The 22,134-nt window shown below is 42.1% G+C and overlaps 1 protein-coding gene and 1 non-coding gene across 3 annotated transcripts in view; one reads left to right on the forward strand and one right to left on the reverse strand.

Moving 5' to 3' along the window:
• The window catches only part of SETD3 (SET domain containing 3, actin N3(tau)-histidine methyltransferase), a 79,402-nt gene that overhangs the window by 34,482 nt on the left and 22,786 nt on the right, over positions 1–22,134 (reverse strand). The window lies entirely within an intron of this gene.
• LOC135274370 (U6 spliceosomal RNA) lies at positions 10,135–10,241 on the forward strand. Its single transcript, XR_010342212.1, has one exon. It is a non-coding gene; the product is annotated as a U6 spliceosomal RNA (small nuclear RNA).

Genomic DNA, 22,134 nt, shown 5'->3' on the forward strand with positions numbered 1-22,134 from the left:
TCCACATAAAGCTCCCATAATTAATGTATTGAGCTTTGTTTCAAATAAAAGTCTAAGGGCACAGATGTGGAATGACCAAGATTTCTCTGAAATTCCTCTCATCACATCTACAAGGATTAAAAGGAGATGGATGCAGACATAACAGTGATACACAAAGCAACAACACTTCTAGTAGTGAACACACAAGAACACCCTGACAATCTCATGCTGGGGGGCTCCCGGCTTCAACCTGCTGACACTCTGGGCCAGACAGCTCTTTGCTGTGGGGCTGTCCTGTGCCTTGCAGGGTGTCTACAGCACCCCAGGCCCAGGTGTGACAGCCAAAACGTCTCTATTCCCCCAAGGATCAGTCATTCTTTGTGGAGAACCAGCGGGCTAAACAAGGAGTTCTTATAAAGGTCACAAAAAGCACTATCTTTAAAAAATAAAACTGATAAATCAGACTTTGTTAAAATTAAGAACTTCCATTCATCAAATAACATCATTAAGAAAGTGACTAGGCAAACCACAAACTAGAAGATAGTCACAAAATATGTATCTTGTAAAGGACACACATCCAGAAGAAAAAGCCAAGTTAAAGACAGGCAGTAGCAGGGAGGGGAGATGGAGAGTTAATGCTTAATATTCAGAGTTTCTATTTCAGGTGATGACTCTGGTGCCGATGGTTACACAACATTGTGAATGCAACAAATGACACTAAATAGCACACTTAAAAATGGCTAAAATGGCAAATTTCATGTTATGTGTGTTTTACAATTTTACAAATTAATAATGTAATACACGTCCCCAAAATACACACGGATTTCAAAGACTTTTATAAAAAATAATGTAAAATCTATTAATAATTTTTATACTGATTACATGTTTAACAGCTATTTCAGATTATCTTGAGTTAAATAAAATATATTTTTAAAATTCTTCAATGACCATAAGATTTGAACAGGCACTTTCCAAAAGAGGATATCTAAATAGTTAATAAGCAAATGAAAACATGCTCAACACCATTAACCATCAAGGAATGGAAATCAAATTATCATAAATAGTACTACATGTCCATCAGAATGTCCCAAAACACCAAGCGCTAATGAGAGAGTGGAGAAACTAGAATGCTTGTGGATTGCTGGTGCAAGTATAAATTGATTTAACCACTTCAGAAAACAGTTTATGAACATCTACTGAAGCTAAACATACAACCACCCAATACCCTAGTAATTCTTCTCCCAAGAGAATACCCAGAAGAAATGAATGTCCACAAGAGGACAAACATAAGATTACTTCTAGCGGCTTCACTTGTAATAGCCAAAAACTGGAAACAACTCAAATGTCCGTTGATAGAGGAAATGGATAAAAAACTGTGGTACATTCATACAGTGAGAAACTATACAGAAATTTTCGAAAAGAATAAACTACAGCTACACCCAGCAACATGGGTGAATCTCAGTGACGGAGCCAAAGAAGCCGGAGGTCAAGGGGCCCCTACTACATGTTCCTCCTGACGCAAAGTCCACGAGGAGACAAAGCACCTGAAGACCACAGATCAGAAGAGTGCTTACCCCTGACACGGGTCGGGCACCGACAGGGCAAGAGCAGTGGGGAGTTTTCCAGGTTGCTAGAAATGCTCCACGTCTTGATCTGGGTTGTGCTACTTGAGAATAAAAACTACCTATATTTAATACACATGTACTTCATTATGTGCAAGTTAAATCTCAATTTTTTTAAGTTAAAAGTTAACATAAAATTCCCCAAATGGGCTCATCTTTGCTACAGGAGGTTACTAACTGGCTCCAGCCTTTTAATATATTTTTATACTATTAATACTGGCTATCTTAAAAGAATTAACAAAGTAGTCAAAAGCCTGTTCGTTATTACTCTGATACCATTTACCACCAGGCACAAATTTTTACTCTTTTGTATTATTTGCCATGTATACTGTCTGGATAGACCATGAATAAATCTTACTTAAAAAGTTTATGATGTTCAACATTTGGAAGCCATCGTTAATAGCTTCCTGCTTTAAAATATAGCTATATTTTTTTTACTAAGTAAACTAATAAATCATTTGAATCTTTCCCGCCTCTAAAGTTTTCTTAGCAATTTCTGCCTAGAATTTTGGTAATTAATCCTTTGCCGACTGTTGAAATCCTCTGTTGTGATCAGCTGTTATTCAAGTGTTTTACTGACATTTAGCTTCTCTCCATGTGTCTTACTTCCCAATAGCTTGTGAACTAGGGATTCAAGAGAACAGAGCCGAAGCTGGTACTTTTAACATCCACGGGTGCCCTGAATATAACAGTTACTCAATAGTTCATTGAACTGGGAAGAACTATCCCAGGCCATTAACCTCTTTCACACCTAGTCCAAGAATCCTCTCTTCAACACACCCAAAAGGCCATGACAGGAAGTTTCATCTGTAAAACATGCACTTATAAAATCCTCTATATCTAGAAGTATCTTTCCTTCCATTTCACAGCTGGCTTCACACTCCTGTAGGACAAACAAGGCAGGTTTCCCTTTTTTTTTTTTTAATAAGTATGGAAACCTAGGCTCAGACTGCTTGAGAGACTTGTCCATGGTTACAGAGTGAATAACTGACAAAGAAAGACGATGACTCCTGGGCTCCAATGTCTGGTCATCAGTCTCCCACCTGCATTAGTCCGTTCTCACACTGTTATAAAGAACTGCCCAAGATGGGGTAATTCAAAAAGGGAAGAAGTTTCATTGATTCACAGTTCAGCATGGCTGGGGAGGCCTCAGGAAACTTACAGTCACAGTGAAAGAGGAACAGAAAGCAAGGCACTTTCTTCACAAGGCAGCAGGAAGAAGAAGGGCCAAACAAAGTGGGAAGAGCCCCTTATAAAACCATTAGATCTTGTAAGAAACTCACTCACTATCACAAGAACAACACGGGGGAACCGCCTCTGTGATTCAATTACCTCCACTTGGTCTCTCCCTTGACACGTGGTGATCACGGTGATGATGGAGACTACAATTCAAGATGAGAGGTGGGTGGAAACACAAAGCCTAACCGGATCACCACTGCACTTCTGCCTTCCAAATGACTCCTGGGAAAGTTCAAACAGCTAGTGTCAAACAGTTTTCTAAATCCAGAAGGGCCTGGTCTACATAGGAGCTCTCCTTCTCAGTGTTCCATCATCCAGAAACAGGTCTTCTGCATTCCTGACAGAAGTGTTAGGCAGGACAAGATGAGAGACAGAGCCCGGACATGGCCACCAGCACCTCACTGCCCCGACAGCATCTACTAGTACTCCCTAGACAGGCTCAGACGGCATTCTCTATTACAGCACAGGGATAAGTGTTATGCTGAGATTAAGCGGCACTCCCTTAAATTCAAAAGAAAAAAAGTAAGTGAGTTTGGCTTGGAATGACCTTTCCTTAACACAAATTTGCTGTGGTCCACTATCGTGTTCTTATGGTGCTTTTCATTCCTCTCGGCAGCCTCTCCAGGAAGGAAGAACCTACCCACACACCAGAAAGAAATATAGCACTGTGCTGAAAAGTGCTGACCTTGCAAACAACACAGTCACTACTACTCATGACCCTACACAGATGTATTTTTTTATCCAACGAGTGTTCCCAGGGTTTTTACTATGTGCCAGTACTGGTTTAGGTCCTTCCATTTTAGCAGGATTCCTGAGCACCTCCCTCCACTGTTTAAAACACTTCTACAGCTTGAGTTGAAATATAAATCGGTAGTAGGTGAGCAGAAGGTACTCAATAAATGTTTATGAAATGAATGACCAGCTCCCATGGTTACCTGATGAAGTCAGCACGGTACAGTGGATAGCAAAGACAATTCAGTTACATATGAGATTAAGTCTGGGTGTTATCACCAACCAGGTATGAACTCAAGTCCTGAAACAGGACAGCAAATAGGCCTCAATTTCCTTACTGGCAAGTAAGAACAGTAGTGCCCAGACCTCACAGGGCTGCAGAGGATTCAGTGGAATTGTGTCAGGGTGGATCTTGGCACTGAGTAAAGTGCTACCTCAAGAGTTCCGTTCCCTGCCTCCAGCATGTCTACCTTGCCACCTCCCTGTGCACACCACACTCCAGTCCCACCGTGTAGCCATGTGCTGTGCCCTCCACCCTCCACCAGGCTAACTCCTACGTCATCTTCAGGGTTCAGTCACCAGTCCTACCTCTGTGAAGTCTTCCCAACTCCCTCTTTCTGCTGCTTTCCCTGCCTCTGGGTGACTCCCTGCACTGTCCCCCAATGCAATTACATCATGTACTGCATTGGGTTTTCCACCAGACTGAATGCTCCTTGCAAACGGAAACTACACCAGCACCTCTCTGCAATCCCAGTACTTAACAATGTTCTTCACACATTAGTGGTGCTTGATAGTAGGTACTGCCAAAAAAGAAAAAGCACTAGATTAGTGAGACTTGTGTGTGACTGTGTGATACGATGTGTGTGCGTACATGTGCGCATGCATGCATGTGCGCGCGTGTGTGTGTGTGACACAGAAAAAGATTGATTCTTCTCAATAAATCTCTTTCAGTTTTGGAATACTATTCCAAAAGCCTCAATGTAACTTGGCCCAACACTTCAGGAACTCAAAGAAACTCCACTTCACATCTACATTTACTGAAATTCTTCCTTTGTCACTGCATCATCTATATTCACCTGATGCAGTGTCTGCATTTAGATACCAGTTAACTGTACCTAAGTAGTCCCTCAGGTCAGTCTACTTGCCCATTAATGAGAAGCCAATGTCCTTCTGGTTCCAGAAACCACAGCCACTAATTCACTTTAACTGAAAGAAAGAGCACACAAGAACAAGGACTTCCAAGCCGATGGCAGCATTTCTGTTGTAAACCCTATCAAATAAAAACTGGCTTATTAATTTTAGATGACTTCAGAGCATTTAAGGAAAAAATATGAGGCTGACATAAAGATTTTAAAACTCATTAGAGCTGGTCTTGAAATCACTGATATATTTAAATTGAAATTTGCTCATTCTGACAGCTTTTCGTTCAGATATGCTACTATGTGTGTGTCACTACGGTTAAGGTTGGGTGAGCACTTCCATTAAAACCTTCACTTTCAGAAGCTTATAATTTAACAATAAAAATTTGCTCCAGGCTTGACTTTTGCATACAAAAGGTTTCAAATATATATTCCGAAGAATAAAATAAACCTGTCTGAACTGAAAGCTCAGATGCAAAGCACAGATTTCTTGTGTGTGTCTCAGGTTTAGACAAGTTAGAATAATTTAGGAATTTAGCACTGCAGACTTCTTTTCTATACCATAAAGCTTTGAAACAGAGAAAGGTTAGTAAAGACATGTTATGAGCAAGATAAACTTAAAACCAATTTATTCCAGAATCCTCAAGATCATCCTCATCTCTCAAACTCTTCACATCTAGTTTGTCACCAAATCCTGTCAATTCTACCTGTAGGTGCTTCTCAGATTCACCAGGCTAACTGGTCTTGTGGCCTCCAAATCTTCCACCTCCCTGCTGCTGGGGCTGTCATTAAGCAAGCAACAAACCAATGCCAGTCTGACCATGTGTCCCCTGCAGGGTAAGTTCCCAACTGCCTAGCAAGGCTTGCTGAAGGCTCTTCAGGGCCTAGTCCTCTCCCCCTCACTGCGAATAGACCTTTCTGTTTGATCTTCTTGCCTTTTATATCCAATACAGAGACTCTGCTTTCCAACATCATAGGAAGGTGCTCATATCCAGCTTCAGGTTAATTGTATTAGAAGAAAGATTACATTTAAAAAACACATTTATATTCATTATAGCTCAGCTGCATTCACAAGTCTATCAGAGACGGTACACTGTAAATATGGGAACTGAGGCGCAGGGTACCTAAGTGGCTTCAGCAGGTGTCACACAAAGAGAACTGCTAATGCAGCAGCCACTTCATCCCAACTTTGGCTGGAACCACAGGAGCTCCAGGCATCCCTGGGAGATTCAGGCGTCAGACTCACGGGAACAGGCTCCTGCTGGAAATTCACAACTGGCTTCTCAGCTACAGGGCTGTGCCTTCTGTGAGGTGGAGGTTGCTCTTCTCACACTCTTCTGTACATTCCCTTCTCACCCCCAACTCCAGACTTCTGCTGACCATGTTTCCCCCAACCAGACAACTTTGCCTTTCAAGTCCCACTCAGGTCCCACCTGACTGCCCCATGCTTCACAGAGATCAGACAGCAGAGCACTGCCTCTGTTTACCATTTTTGCTCTTCAACATTTCCTGCTTGTTTTCCTTCTATTTCCAATGATAAACTTCTAGAAGGCAAGGATCTCATGTTGATTTTATATCTCCTCCTATGACTGAACCACAGGAGAACCATTCAGCAAAACTCTTTACGTATACATTCTAAAATATAGTTATATAAATATATGAAATATATATTTAAATGTTTAAATTTAAATGTGTTTTATATATTTATATAAATATATGAAATATATATTTAAATGTTTAAATTTAAATGTGTTTTATATATTTATATATAAATTAAGTATATTTCATATCACCCCATCTTTTGGAGAATATAGAAAGCACTTTTTTTAAAAAAACAAAGAGAAAAATACAATAGCCCACAAGAACACAAACCATTTATCAGGAGACCTGCTCCATTAAATCTGCTAAAAGCTAAGGATCTGATAAATACCCCCCTCACTGTGGATTTCATCTCTCGAAGACAGAGAAAGAAAAGGCAGGAACACTGATGCTCAGGGCCAAAGAGGTCTCTGAGCAGAGTGACAGTACGCTGTCACACCCTCGGCAATCCTCACCTAAGCTGCTCCTCGGAGATCCTCTCAGGTTTAGTGTTCATCCCAGTAGGGGTAAAACCATCACAGAGGGACAAAAGTGTCCAACAGGGACCTTTGTACAACCTGAGAAAAGTTGTCTGTCTGTGAGGCCCCAGCCTGGTGGGGACACAGCATGGGGTGCAGCGGATGGACTGGACCTCACTCCTTTTATATCTCCTTACAGCATGACTGAACCACAGGACCTAATCAGGCGCTTCTGTGTGCACGGAGGGCTCAATGCCCTCAGAGAGCCTGCCCACACGTGACTTACACGTGGAGAACAAGGCAGTCGGTTCCCCACTCAACCAGCACTGTCTGAGCCCTCCTGTGTGAGGTGCCACCAAGGGGCTCTTTTTGGAATATAAATGGTAGGCTTTTCCTTACACTTAGAACAAACTTAGAGAGCTGGGCTGCCCAGACAGCTGTGCCCCTGCTGTGGCCTCATCAGGGGCTGCCTCCTCCCTCACTGCAGTCCACTTCCTAGGCACTAGGCCAGGCAGCAGTGCCACCGTGGTGCCCAAGGAGAGAAAGGCCCCATTCGTAAACCCAGGGAAGGGGACAGATGACAAACACAAAAGCAATCACAGGCAGTGACACATCTGTAAAGGGACAAAAGAGCACACTAGCACAGACATCCGGGGGACTTCTTCGCGGTCAGAAAAGACTTCATGCCGAGGCTAGAAGAACGCAGAAAAGCCTGTGGCAGACAGGCAGGGAGTCCACAGCAAAGCCCTGAGGCAGAAGAGGTTCAGGAGTCCTGGGCCCTGATTGCGGCCAGAGGAGTAGACTGCAGTGAGGGAGGAGGCAGCCCCTGATGAGGCCGCAGCAGGGGCACAGCCATCTGGGCAGCCCAGCCCTCTGAGTTTGTTCTAAGTGTAAGGAAAAGTCTACCATTTATATTCCAAAAAGAGCCCCTTAGCGGCGCCACATTGAGGTAAAGAGCACAGAGACGCTTTGGAAGAGAGAAGAGTGGCCAGAACTGGGTGACAGAGTCATGGCTAAGGAAAACAAATCTAAAGTGACAGAAATCATGGTAAGAAAGTCCCCAGGCATTTTAAACATTCCCAATCTCTCCAGACCAAAAAACCATGACCTATAGTGCACAGATGCCCAGGGAATGAACTCTGACTATGAAGCGACCGTGGAGGGCGCAGCACGCTAACTGAGCACACCAGCTGTACATCAGATCTGAATGAGCCCCAACCTAGCCATTTCCTGGCTGTGAAACTTCAGGGAGTCTCAGTTCCTCAGTAAAAGAAAAGCAGTCATACTTTCTCATCGGGTTATTAAAAGAATGAAATGAAATACAGTTTCTGGCTGAGTTTTATCAAATGTTAGTTTGATAAATGTTTGGCTAATGACTGCTTTATTCATTCAACAGACAATTTCGGACACCATCTCTGTGTTAGGCACATTCTAGATGAGACTGAAGCTAAGTCCTTGTCCTCGATGGGCTTACATTCAAACTGGGAAGTCAGACAAATGAAAGAATATACAGATGACCCTTGAACCACACGGGTTTGAACTGAGTGGGTCCACTTATACATAGATTTTCTTCCAGATCTCCCACTCCTGAGATAGCAAGGCCCACCCCTTCTCCTCCTCCTCCTCCTCCTCCTTCTACGCCTACTCAAAGTGACAATGACGAAGATGAAGACCTTGATGATAACCCACTCCCACTAATAAACAGGAAATATATTTTCTCTTCCTTATGATTTTCTCCAGCTTACTTTATTGCAAGAATACAGTATAAAATACATTTAGCAGACAACATATGTGTTAATCAACCATTGGCGTTACTGTATTGGTAAGGCCTCTGGTCAACAGTGGTCATTAGTAATTAAATTTCTGGGGAGTTAGAAGTTACATGGATTTCAACTGCATGGGGTGTTCAAGAGTTAACTGTATGTGCTGACAGGTACTGACTGCCAGGTAACAGGGGAGTAAACACCCAAGCACATCTCTAAGACATGAACAACGGCCCAAAGAACGCCCACCAACCAAACACCCTGACATGGACAGGGGCTCTGATGTTGTGGCACAGACCCATCTGCCTTGGTCAAGCCACCCCTTTGAGCCTCACTTTCTTATCTCCTGAGAGTTACATACCTGTATTACAAGGTTATCGTGAGGATGAACTGTGAAGCTGGATATGAACACATTTTATAAAGCTCTAAACAAATGCAGGTTATTATTTACATCATGAAAATTTTCTCCAAATGCCACTTTTTTCATTTAAAAACAAAAATAAAACAACCTCCTCAAATTTCTCCATAAAAGCAGTCTTCCTTCTCTGAACTTCCATGATTTTTTTTTTTTTTTTTTTTTTTGAGATGTAGTCTCACTCTGAAGCCCAGGCTGGAGTGCAGTGGCACGATCTCAGCTCACTATAACCTCTGCCTCCCAGGTTCACACAATTCTCCTGACTCAGCCTCCTGAGTAGCTAGGATTACAGGCGCACGCCACTATGCCTGGCTGATTTTTGTATATTTAGTAGAGATGGGGTTTCACCATGTTAGCCAGGCTGGTCTCGAACTCCTGACCTCAAGTGATCCGCCCACCTCAGCCTCCCAAAGTGCTGGGATTATAGGCGTGAGCCACTGTGCCAGGCCACATGAGTTTGTTTTTAATCTGTGTCCTGACATATCACTTTTTGCTGAATTAATTATAGATGTTTAGAATGTGAGCGACAGAAGACAGGATTTATTCTGGTTAATTGTATAAATGTGCAATTCCAAGCAGGTGCCTGACAGAGGTTATGAATGCTTCAGCTGGTGAGTAAAAAGAACTCTCATGCTGCAGAAGATGAGAGTCACTCTCTTGCTCTAAAAGCCAGAAACAAAACTATAAGATGGTTATAGGGAGGCCTATTTTGCCTCTACATAAGGAACTGCTTTCTAACTATAGTCTTCTCAGCTGGAAAGGGCTGCCTTGCAAAATCAGATCATGAGCAGGGCCATGACTTCTGGAAGGAGTACACAGCTCCTGTATCAGTGCAGGATTCAGTCCTTGAATGCTAGGCCCATCACAGATATCACCTTCTTTACTTCCACACAGCCTGGTTGGCAGACATTCATAGACTCTTTCTACAGGGAACCTAAGATTCCAATTTAACTTGGCCAGACTGAGCTAATGGGTCACAAGCTTGAAATCTAAGGTCCTATTGTTCTGGCGTCCACTGCATCCCACAAAAACATCAGTGGAAAAGCCAAAGCTGGCAGGCTGGGTGCAGAACAGACAGGGAGGTCAGAGGATCTGCCATTCACAAGGCCATTTCACAACTATTAGATTACATGGGCACTTTTCTTGGATAATCTGCCCAGCACAAACTCACAGCTAAAATGAATTTCTGTGCTCACTTAGGCAGCACATATACTAAAATTGGAATAATAACAGGAAGATGAGCATGGTACCTGACCATGGATGACACATAAACTAGTCAAGAGTTCCATATTTTTGTCCCATGGCATTGTAGGATGGTCATGGTTAACAGTAATACATTATATAGTTTCAGATAGCAAGGAGGAGGATACTGAATGTTCCCAACACAAAGAAATGAAAAACGTTTGAGATGACGATATGCTAATTATCCTGATCTAATCTTATACATTATATGTATCAAACCACTACCCATGGGTCAGGTGCAATTGTTCGCACCTGTAATCCCAGCACATTGGGAGGCCAAGGTGGGCGGATCACTTGAGCTCACGAGTTAGAGACCAGCCTGGGCAACATGGTAAAAACTCGTCTCTACAAAAAAATATATATAAATTAGCCGGGCATGGTGGTACACACTGAGGTGGGAAGATGGCTTAAGCCTGGAAGGCAGAGGCTGCAGTGAGCCCAGACAGAGCCACTGCACTCCAGCCTGGGTAATAGAGCCAGACTTCAAAGAAAATGTTCTTAACAATCTTGAAAAAATGAAAAAATAAGAGAAGGAAAGTTTTAAAAACTTCCATGATGGTAAAAGATATGGTCCACCTGGAGTGGACTCTAAGCCCATAAGGACTCAAATTAAGTAAAAAATATTCAAAAATAGTGTTCAGGCCGTATCAATTCCAATAAAGGCGATAATGTGATGCAAATGCAGAAAGTTATCTAATCCTCCTTTGCAAATATCCCAACTGAATACCAGCAGCCAAGACTCATCAACACTCGGGCTCTCAAATTCAAAGAAGTCAGGAAGACTGGACCTGAACGTGGTCTAATCAATGGCACCTTATAAACTAATGGCAACAGAATATGCTATGCCCTCACTCTCTGTCTACAAAGCACTACCATTTCTGTTAAGGCAATCATTTTACCAACTTACTATAAATTCACTCAAGTTCAACTAGTTAAGCCACTTGACATTAAAATGCAGTAGGGGTGAAAAGTCACAACTGTGCTTCCACACTGGGCTGCTGAGGTCCCAGACCCCATCAGATTCAAAGTTACATATTAATAATAACTGATGTCCTGGAGGTTCCTCTACCCCTTCCTCCTTTTTATGCTTTTATCACCTCTGTTTTCTTCCCTGAGAGTAGATGATGGCTACAAAGGGAGGCCATGGGATGGCTGCAGTCTAAATCATTTAGATCATAAGAAATGACAAAAACAGCATAGTTCTTCAGGGACACCAGAGTGTGGGTACACCAATATTAACAAACGTGAGTGATTACAAATGTGTTTAACATGGAAGTGTTCTCATGGGGTACTTATTCAGGGTCACCTCAAAAACATTAGCAGGTTCCTTCTTCTATCACACAGATTAAAAATAAGGTCTAAAAATTCTGTCACAGAGGATAGGGAATCTACACAGGGAAGATCTTAGGTTTTGTTTTAAAGCAGGTTTCAAAAAGGAATTTTTTGAAGTTTCTTTTGTTTGTAAATTCTAGGGATTTTCACAAAGTTCTTATTGATCAGACTTGTAGGGAAGACCCAGGATGAGTAAAGCTGTGGCTGGAGTCGGGGAGAGAAGGAATCACAGAACAGGACAGGCCTGTGGAGACAGAGGAGACAGAGAGGAGAAACTGTGTCAAGGGTCGGACAGGTCTGAGCTTCCGCCTTGACTGGGCTACTCGGTGGCTCTGGCAAGCTTTCCTTGCTTATAAAATGGGGACAATGCCCAGCTCTGGAGGAACGGTGAGGGTTAGAGAGCCTCTGTCAGGGCCCTCGGCCCACCACTGGCATTCGGAGGTGCCAATCAACACTGTCTTAGGAGGAAGCCCTGTATTTCTGGCCTCTGTTCTGACTTCTCGGTACACAAATTAAAATATCTGTGACAGCCTAGACCTGGTATTGGAGGTTTCTTCTAATTTGATTAATTCTGTCTCAGATTATTCTAGGAAGGTGTAGCTCCAGACAGCCCCTTATATAAGACTAGAAAGTAAGAAAAGTCTCACAGTGCTCAGCACACAGCGGGCATTGCCATACATGGTCACTTTCTTTCCTTCCTTGGTTAGGATGCCAGCCCCAAGTCCCATCACTTGGGACTCCATGGTAAGTGTTTGCCCTTAAAGTCTGTTTTCCGTGCCCCTATGGGTGCCTCTACTCCCAGGCAAACACCTGGGTCACAGGTAAAGTGCAAAGCTGGGGACAACGTGCCATCACTTTGCTGAACATCAGTTCCCAAATTGATTGACAAAAGCAAAAGGTTTCCTAAAAGGGCCAAGGACCACAGTTAGGTAAAGAGATAAGGAGGAGGAAGGCCACGGTTTAGCAGGAGGGCTTCCAGTGAGAAGGGTCAGCGAGGAAGACAGAGCAGAAGCATCGCCAGTCCGCAGGGCAGGCTGGAGGTGCCGGCATCTGATTCAGGAACTCACAGCTGCCTCAGTTGGACACCCCAGTGTACTCTACGGGCACCCTCCCCCAGACTCCAAGGCAGGGACACACACCACTGAGAAGACGCCGGGCAGAACCCCAAAGACAGAGAAAAAGCATTTCATTTCTTTCTTTCCTTTTTTTTTTAAAGACAGAGTCGCACTCTGTCGCCCAAGCTGGAGTGCAGTGCTGCAATCTCGGCTCACTGCAACCTCCACCTCTCAGGTTCAAGCAATTCTCGTGCCTCAGACTTCCAAACAGCTGGAACTACCAGGCGCGTGCCACCATGCCCGGCTAATTTTTGTATTTTTTGGTAGAGACGGGGATTCACCCTGTTGATCAGGCTGATCTCGAACTCCTGACCTTGGGTGATCCACCCACCTCCGCTTCCCAAAGTGCTGGGATTACAGGAGTGAGCCACTGTACCCAGCCCATTTCATTTCTTCAGTCCTCCAAAAGCCACTGGAACTAAAGCTAGACAAAACAGAAAAAAAGAAGAGCACTAAATTCTCAGAAGGTGAAGCTGCCATGTGATCTATAACATTTACAAAACAAGAACACAGTTAAAAGCACAGATTTTTTGAATGACATATCTACAGTTTTCATTTATGGAAATGATGAAAATGAGACACATGTTTAGAATGAGTAATTTACAAAATTGGAAACCTTAAGTAGGACACAATGAAGACAGTGCTTACACATTTAACACAAATTACCATCAAGGTCAGCTGTCAGGAACAGGCAAGGACACGGGTCAGGGCGTTTCACCAAGACAGCCAGCTGCTCTACCAGACTTTATAAAGGCACCAGCAACTCTCCAGAGACCAGGCAAGCCTGGACTGCTGTCCTAAGTCCTAGTTTTTTCAGTTTTTATATCACTAGAAGTTGAATTGGTAAGGATAACAATAAAAAAAAAAATAGAGCACAACCAGCTTCCTCATAGCTTGGGGGAAGAAAGCAAATAGGCTTATCACTTCCTCTAAGAACAAGTATCTTTCAATCTAAACACAGAGTAAAAGTAAGAGCTGGAGCAGTCTCCTTTAGGGAGCCGGAAGAGACTGCCAGCAGGCTCGGAGGCTGACCTAACAAGCGCGCAATCCTCAGCCAGCAGGGCCACGCCCAGCCTTCTGTGAAATACCAGCTTAAGAGGGGAGATTTTAAACAAGATTGCTCTGCCCTTAAAACTAGACTATTTCTTTGTCCCCAAATTAAGATCAGAAACAAGTTTAAAGACCAAGACAGTAGTCTGCTGAGCCCATGGCTAGGAGCATAGGCTCTGGGTCTAGCGGCTCTCAGCACAGCTTCGGCCCCCTTCTCATGCATTGCCTTCCATTTGCAGACACGGGTTTCCTATGATGTGTAAAAGAGCCACTCCCACAGATCGGTTCCATGGGCACACTGTGAAGAATGCCACTTACACTGGAAAAGTCCTCCAGCCAACCCAGATGAACAACCCGAAAACAGATCTCATTCTTTCCCTTCTATGCCCCATAATATCTGCCCAGTTCCCATGACCATAGAATGCAAAGATTCAATCTAGATTCACTACTCATCACCCTCAACACCTCCAGCCTATGAAACTGGCCACCTCGCACCCTCACCATCATCTCTGACTCTATTCCATCCCTCCTCAATTTGTAGCTCATACCCCTCAGTCAGCAGATGCAATGTTACCATGAAGTTGGCTGAGAACAAAAAATGCCACATATGGAACAAGTTTGCTTCTAGGGAAACATTTAAGTGAAACTGAGGTCAGGAAAATGGCAAGTAGGAAGCAGTGGCCACGGCCACTCTTTGAACTCTGAGGCCAAGTGAACTTTATAAATGATCTGCTGTGTTATCAATCAATTTTAACAATTTTTTAAGTACCTCCATGCATTTAACTTTACAGCATATACTGCATAAGACACATATTCTCAAATTATACGTGATGAGGAAATCAGGTATCTTTTACGTGAAGAGCCATCTAAAACAATTTTTGTATCAAATAAATTACATAGTAATGTATTATATAATCAATCAAATAAAATAAATATCCATGAGTCCATACTGATATGAACAGCTGAATAAGTAAATTAATATGGAAGAAGGGACAGTTCTTCCTTTTAGTAAAACTCCAATGAATACATGCAGAAGAAATAACAGAGACAGAAAATCACCGCTTGGCAAACACTACCGTAGTAACTATTACAGACAAAAATCATGATAGATACAAAAACCAGTGGATGAAAAGATGGGGAGAAACAGGATATTTGCATAGTCTCAAAGAATCTTTCTATAAGGTATTCATTCATTATAACAGAAAAATAGTAACTTCTGATGGAAAAACAAAAAAGACATATTGATTCATGTCTTCCCTGAGAAGGACACAACTTCACTTCCATGGTATTCTTGCCCAAAATGCATAATCTCAGTCTAAACGTGATAAAATATCAAACAAATGTATATTGAGGGACTTCTACAAAGTAACCGCCAGGCCAGCAGTACTCTACAAAAGTGTCAGGGTCATGAAAGACAAGGAGAGAGCAAGGAACTATCCCAGGCTGGAAGCGATTTGAGAAGATTTGACAACTAAATGCAATATGGGCAGGAAGAAAGGGCATTAGTGCTAGGACAACACGTGAAATTCAAACAAGGTCTGCAGATTGTTAACAGTACCGTACAAGGTTGAGTTCCTGGTTTAGATCATTGTACTGTAGGCTGTGTAAGATGTTACCTTTGAGTGAAGTTAGGTGAAGTGTATATAGGAGTTCTGTGAACGAATTTTGCAACGTTTTTGTAAGTCTAGAATTATTCCAAAATAAAAAGTTAAAAAAAAAAAAAAAAAGACTGCACATTCCCGGAAATACTAGTCCCTAGCCCTGGTGTGACACCACACACTTAAGAGGAATCAACGGAATGGAAGAAGCTGAATAGGGAGAGTAGCCCCATGCCAACTCAGAGTGACAATTTGGAATACAATCTGTGCATAAACTGGGACACTCCTGTACCCAACCTCTGCCACCACATAAGTCAAAGTTATATAAAGCATATGTGTATTATCCCTTACAGTGCTGAAGGACACGTAGCTATACACAGTGTATGCTACTGCGTGTCTAAACTCTTTCCGTAAATGTCAGAGCCTTGGGATCTTTAAGTTGATGCCCAGAGGTTTTCATTTTAACTTGGTATACATTCCTGAAGGCCTTATGTATTATCAGATTTCTAAATGTAGATGAGAGCTTTATGAAAACATAGGCTAAATACATCTCTGGAAATTCACATCTTGTGCTATTCTTGTGTAGCTCTGTCAGAGACAAGTAGAACAGCGGGAAATGTTTGTATTTAGCCACAACTGCCACAGGATGCCAAGAACCAAAAGTGACATCTTCCTCTGCCTCTTGGCGGGCCCTATTTTCAGAGACAGGCTGCAGCAACAGTAAGTTGTGAACATGGCTGCTTGTCTCTTCTGCCACTCAGCCCTGGCTAGGTAGGAGTTGCCTATTCGAGGAAGATGGCCAACTTGAAATTGCCTTACTCCATCCTGAAGCATAAGGCAGGAAAAGGGGGGAAGGCTGCTGCAATGGATGCTTGCCTTGAAACAAAATTCATGGCATTTGATGCACAAATGAGTTTCTCCCTCTCCATACCTCCCCCTGCACCTCTCAAATGGTTGGATCCACACAAAAGAAGAAATCCAAGTAAGGTGTGACAAATCACTTAAGTGATGAGATCAACTGAAAAATAGTAGTAATCAATTTAATAGATATGCCTCTATCCTGTTAAACCCTGTATGCTTCCTTTTACTTACAAAGCATTACAATCAATCTCAACAACATAGAAAAATCTACATGTCTCTAAGATAAGCTAATCTTCAGACAAGCTGGCACCCCATGTCACAGCACCAAGCCCATTGCATGGCATCGATTACCAATTAAACAAGCAGTTCATTCACAGGGTCTATTAATTTCTTTTTCACTGACATAGGTGAAAAACATCTGAGCTAATCATTCAACTTATGTTAAGGTAAGTAAAATCTGATAGGCTATACTTCACTTTCACACAATTATACTACTTCAAAGTTGGGTTTAAGCCAAAACCTACTTTTCCACTGATTTCTATCACAAAACTGGTCATCCATTTCCATGCAAAAGTCTGAACTTAGAGCTGAACTTTGGTATGTTCCGGTCTGCTAGGATTTTTATAGGGTTAAAGTTGAAACAGTTTTAAATGCCAAATTCAGCTTTCCATCATGAGCCCCCTCTTCTACCCTGGCCTCTGTTTCACAAACTGACATAAATTTTAGCCCCATTTCATACAAGCCTCTTCTAGCCTTTGGCTCAGCCACAATTTCTAAACTTAGCTTCTGGAGTTTGGACGTTGACATTCGTCGACCATCAAGCTGCAGTATGATGTTTCACCAGCAGGTGCTGTATCTTTTTTCTTTTCCTTTTTTTTTTTGAGACAGGGTCTCACCCGGTCACTTAGGCTAGAGTGCAGTGGCATGATCATGGCTCAATGCAGCCTCAACTTCCTGTGTTCAAGTGATTCTCCTGCTTCAGCCTCCCAAGTAGCCGGGACTATAAGCGTGTGCCACCATGCCTAGCTAGTTTTTGTATTTTTAGTAGAGATGGGATTTTGCCATGTTGCCCAGGCTGGTCTCGAACTGCTCGGTTCAAGCCATCCTCCCACCTCAGACTCCCAAAGTGCTGGGATTATAGGCATGATCCACCGCACCTGGCCCAGGTGCTGTATCTCAATACGAGGAATGCTCTCAAAATTCCTGGAGCTTGAGGCTTCTGGATACCTACTATCATCTGTTGAACACCTGAAGGATACATACAGTGTATGACAAACATCTCATGAAGGAGATGCCAAGAAAATGTTTGACATATTCTATATGTATCCTTCAAGTGTTCATACAGGTGTTTTACATTTTACAATGTAAAAACTGAAAGAACTTCTCAAAACTTGTAAAGCCAAGCCACACAGATGAGGAAGAGCAGGGGCCCAGAAAGACTTTTTTTTTTTCTGAGACAGGGTCTTGCTCTGTCACCCAGGCTGGAGTGCAGTGGCGCAATCACAGCTCATTACAACCTCCGCCTCCTGGGTTCAAGCAATTCTCCTGCCTCAGCCTCCTGAGTAGCTGAGATTACAGGCACACACCACACACCCGGCTATTTTTTGTAATTTTTGTAGAGATGGGGTTTCACCATTGGCCAGGCTGGTCTCGAACTCCTGACCTTGTGATCTGCCCGCCTCGGCCTCCCAAAGTCCTAGGATTACAGGTGTGGGCCACCATGCCTGGCCCAAGACTTTGTTTCAAACAAGCTATAAAAACAAGTTAAAGACAGAAGGCAATCTGAACTGAGTGCCCACACTAAAAGGTCCTGGATCAAGGAAATATTCTGGGAGGACAGAGCACGGGAGATTATTTTTCTAGTTTTTAAGCGACCACCCACCAAAAAGAGAAAAACAATAAAATGCAATACAGAGAAATCTACATGAAGAAATTTACAAATACCAGAAGTTAGTACTCGTGCTTTTAGAATTAAAAACCCTAAAGCCTGAAGCAAGCTGTAAAGATGAATGGACTATTGTCACTTCTCCATGCTCCTCTCCCAAAAACCAGGATCACCACTGGGGATGCACAGAACCGAACTGTGCTTGCTGTCACTCCCAAAGTACCCAGAGACAGGGGCTGCAAGCCACAGCCTGTAGACCTCCAAGTCAGCAGGCAGATTGGAAAAAAAAAATAGGTTTCAATTCAGATGCAGAGTTTGGTACAGGCCCCCAAGAAAATCATTTTAAATGGGAAATCACAGAAAAAATTGCAAATCAGGTTCTTGAATTCAGAGCACTCCACCAAATGATCTGCAAATGTTTGTGATATAGTACACACGTGCATTTCTCTGGGGAGAGGGTCCCCATGACCCTGGAAAAGGTTAACAGCCTCAATGCCAAAAAACAGAAAAAACTGAGAGCAGGTCACAGTAATAGAAATATGAACTGGGGACTGCTGTAATAATCCCCTCTGTCTCCCTGAGTGACAACGCACTGATGAAGTGACCTACTAAAAGGAGCAAAGGCCTAACGTGTGATCCTGGAAAAAAATGGGAAAGATACATAGTTTGGTACTGAGATGAGAAAATATGACACTCATAAAACAAAAGCAATGCAATGTTTACATTTGTGTTCACTCCAACTTAAGACTTTTAGAAGTGAGGAGAACATTCTAAAACTAGAAAAAAGCTAGACTCAAAAGACAATTTTTTCAAAAGATAACTTTTGCTTAAGTCTGTTTTGCTTTGTCATGAACCCTCATTCAAAAACTCTTAGTCCACAGCCTATTCCTTCCTGTTACAGCAGTGCACCTCATTCTAGGCTGCCTGCAGCTCCTATTCTAACAGGAACTTACTTTAAATCATTAGTTAGGAAATTTTCTACAAAAGCTCATTATTGGCCAGGTGCAGTGGCTCATGCCTGTAATCCCAGGACTTTGGGAGGCCAAGGAGGACAGATTATTTGAGGTCGGGAGTTCGAGACCAGCCTGCCCAACATGGTGAAACCTCCATCTCTACTAAAAATATAAAAAATTAGCCAGGCATGGTGGCGGGCACCTGAATTCCCAGCTACTCAGGAGGTTGAGGCAGGAGAATTCCTTAAACCTAGGAGAGAGGCGGAGGTTGCAGTGAGCTGAGATCATGCCACTGCACTCTAGCCTAGGTGACAGAGTAAGACCCTGCCGCAAAAAAAACAAAACTTATTATTATGTATTTTTAATATGTAATGATCCCTTCTGCTGCTTAGTTTTAAAACCACGTTGACTGTCACATTTTCTTCTTATGAAAAAGAACCACACCTGAACTGCCCACATGATCAGCTTAATGGTACTTACTACAGGTAAGGCTGCGCTTTTCACACTGACGCGTGAGACAACCCAAGGTCTTAGGTGAAAGCACAGTTATTTTCCTACAATACCCATCTTACTTGATAGTAAGTCACTTAACATGAACAATAAAACTATAGCAAACATTATCATTTGCACGAATTTTTAAGATTTAAAAACACAAGTCCAAACACCAATAATAAAAACATGAATCTTCAAGCATTTTTTTTTTTTTAAGATAGGATCTTGCTCTGTGGCCCAAGCTGGAATGCAATGATGTGACCATAGCTCACTGCAGCCTTGACCTCTTAGGCTCAAGTCAACCTCCCACTTCAGCCTCCCAAGTAGCTGGGACTACAGGTACATGCCACTACACCTGGCTAATTTTTTGTAAAGATGGGTTGCCCAGTCTTGACAGCGATTTTGAGCTTGTGATGAGTCACTATGGGTTTAGTCCCTAGTCTTGCAGGAACGTTCAATATCTTTGACCACCAGGAGTTTTGTTTTAGTAGAAAACACTAAGAAAAATGCAAGATATTGTAGGGACAGAAGGAGAAGTAATTTAAAACAAAACAAAACCAAATAACATGGCCTGAGGGTCAAAACACAAAATGATAACAGCATAAATAGAGCATTTCTACAAGAAGCACTGTGTACTAGGCACTGTACTAAAGGCCTCACATGGATCAACTCACTTTGCTCGCTCTGCAACCCTGGGCATCAAGCACTCTATTAGCCCCCTTTACAGATACGGGAAGGAAAGCACGGAGACAGGCCCAAAATCGCAGCTCTAAGTGGTGCTTCGAGGATTTCAGCTCTAGCAGGCTAGCTCCAGAGCCCACCCTCTCAGTTACCACCCACCACTGCCACAGTTTCCCAAAGGAAAACCACAGGTGCTATAGCCTGGCCCCAGGCTAGTTGCTTTGATAAACAATAGTCACACAAAAAAAACAGGTCTTCATATTTTTATCTTACAGATAGGGAAACAAACTCAGAGAAGTAAAGCAACTAATTCCAAATTATATTTAATTCCAAATTATATGTAAATAGCAAATGAGCTATAGAATACAGGTTTGTCTTAAGAGTTTACCTTTAGAATGTTCTCTAATTCCTGTGATGTTTAAATGACACCGTTTATTACATAGAAGGTGGTATAGTTTAATCCCCTTAGCATCATCTAAGGCAGTTTATTTCAGGGGGTTATGAAGAGCCTGGCTCTTAAACAAATTGACAAAAAATGGCTCCATCTATATGAAGAGAGTATTTTAGTAACTCACAGTCATTGAAAATCTCAACAAATTTTGAAGCAAAGCTGCACTGCTTAGTTAATACTGAAGTAAAAAGACCAGTGAATACAATGAAACATCCAAAGCTCATTCACACCAAGCCAGTTATCAGAAGACCTGCCATCATCCTGGACCGTCCAACCTACCAACAGAAGAGAGTCCTCTCAGAGCAGGCTACCAGCATTTGCAAACTAGTAACACAATAGTGAAAAGAGCCAGCTTATAGTTCATTGTTCAGCAAGAGAAAATGACAAATACTTAGACCTACTAAAGTCAGCCTAACTTTTAGTCATAAAAGATACACCATTGAGAACTAAGAAGAAAAGTATAACCCTTCCAGGTCTTGAAGAGCCAAACCGACCTCTGACTGCAGGACTGTAGGAGTACACTACATGAAGAAGTAAATTTTGACTTGGCTACATCAATAGTTTTTAAATTAAGCCAACTTGAAATAAAAGCTATATACATACTGTACACCCATTCTTAAGGACATTCTAACGTTTAGAAAAGTAAAGTGATTAATTTTGACTTGAAGACAACAGTCATGTATAATTTTTGACATATTTGAAGTGTTTGGTGGAGAAGAAGATATAACTTCAAGTGTAACATTCTTGTGCAGTAAGCATGCTATAAAATGAAAATAATAAATGGAAAACAATATCACCTGTAGCAGTGAAATGAGGTTACCATTTCTTGCAAATAAAACATAGCAGGGATAGACCATTTAAGAAACAACCAAATCAGACCTAATTCAGGTTGTCACACTGCCCAAAGAAAAGGAAAGTGAGCAAGTAGTTCACTCGCCCACTTGCCCCATCTCAAGAATGGCAGCCCAGGAGCTGATTCTTGAGTGACTTAGATTGTGTGAAGTCAGGAGGAGGAGCCACGTCCCTTCTCAGTCCTGGCAGGGACTGTGGCACTGGCCCTGTTCCTTGTGACTGCTGTTCAACTGCAAATGAAAGATAACGGTGGCCAAACCACCAAAATACAAAAAGGTGTCATCACAGGTAATTCAAGTACTTGCAGCCTTATAGAGATTTCTATGAGGCACTTTTACTGAGAACAAATTAAAATTAATGTACAGTACACCTTGAAAACATATATGTTATAATTTGCTAAGTTAAATGTCAATATTTTGTACTAACATATATAGAAAAAAATTAACACTCATTTTGTTGAAAAATTTATACACAGTAACTTTTTGTATTAGATATGCTTTATAGCTTTTAAAATTTCATTGTGCTCTTCTGTTTACAAAAAAACTTAGTGATTTCAATAACTCAGGAACAACTGCTGCTTGTATCAACACTGGACACTGATAAAATCAGATATACATATAACCATATTTCACTGATATTTCTGTAAAAACGGAAACGATAAAATGTACTTTATATT

Source organism: Aotus nancymaae, unplaced genomic scaffold (assembly GCF_030222135.1).
Source record: "Aotus nancymaae isolate 86718 unplaced genomic scaffold, 86718_ANA_hifiasm-v0.15.2.pri h1tg000011l, whole genome shotgun sequence".
In the NCBI taxonomy this organism is placed as follows: domain Eukaryota; kingdom Metazoa; phylum Chordata; class Mammalia; order Primates; family Aotidae; genus Aotus; species Aotus nancymaae.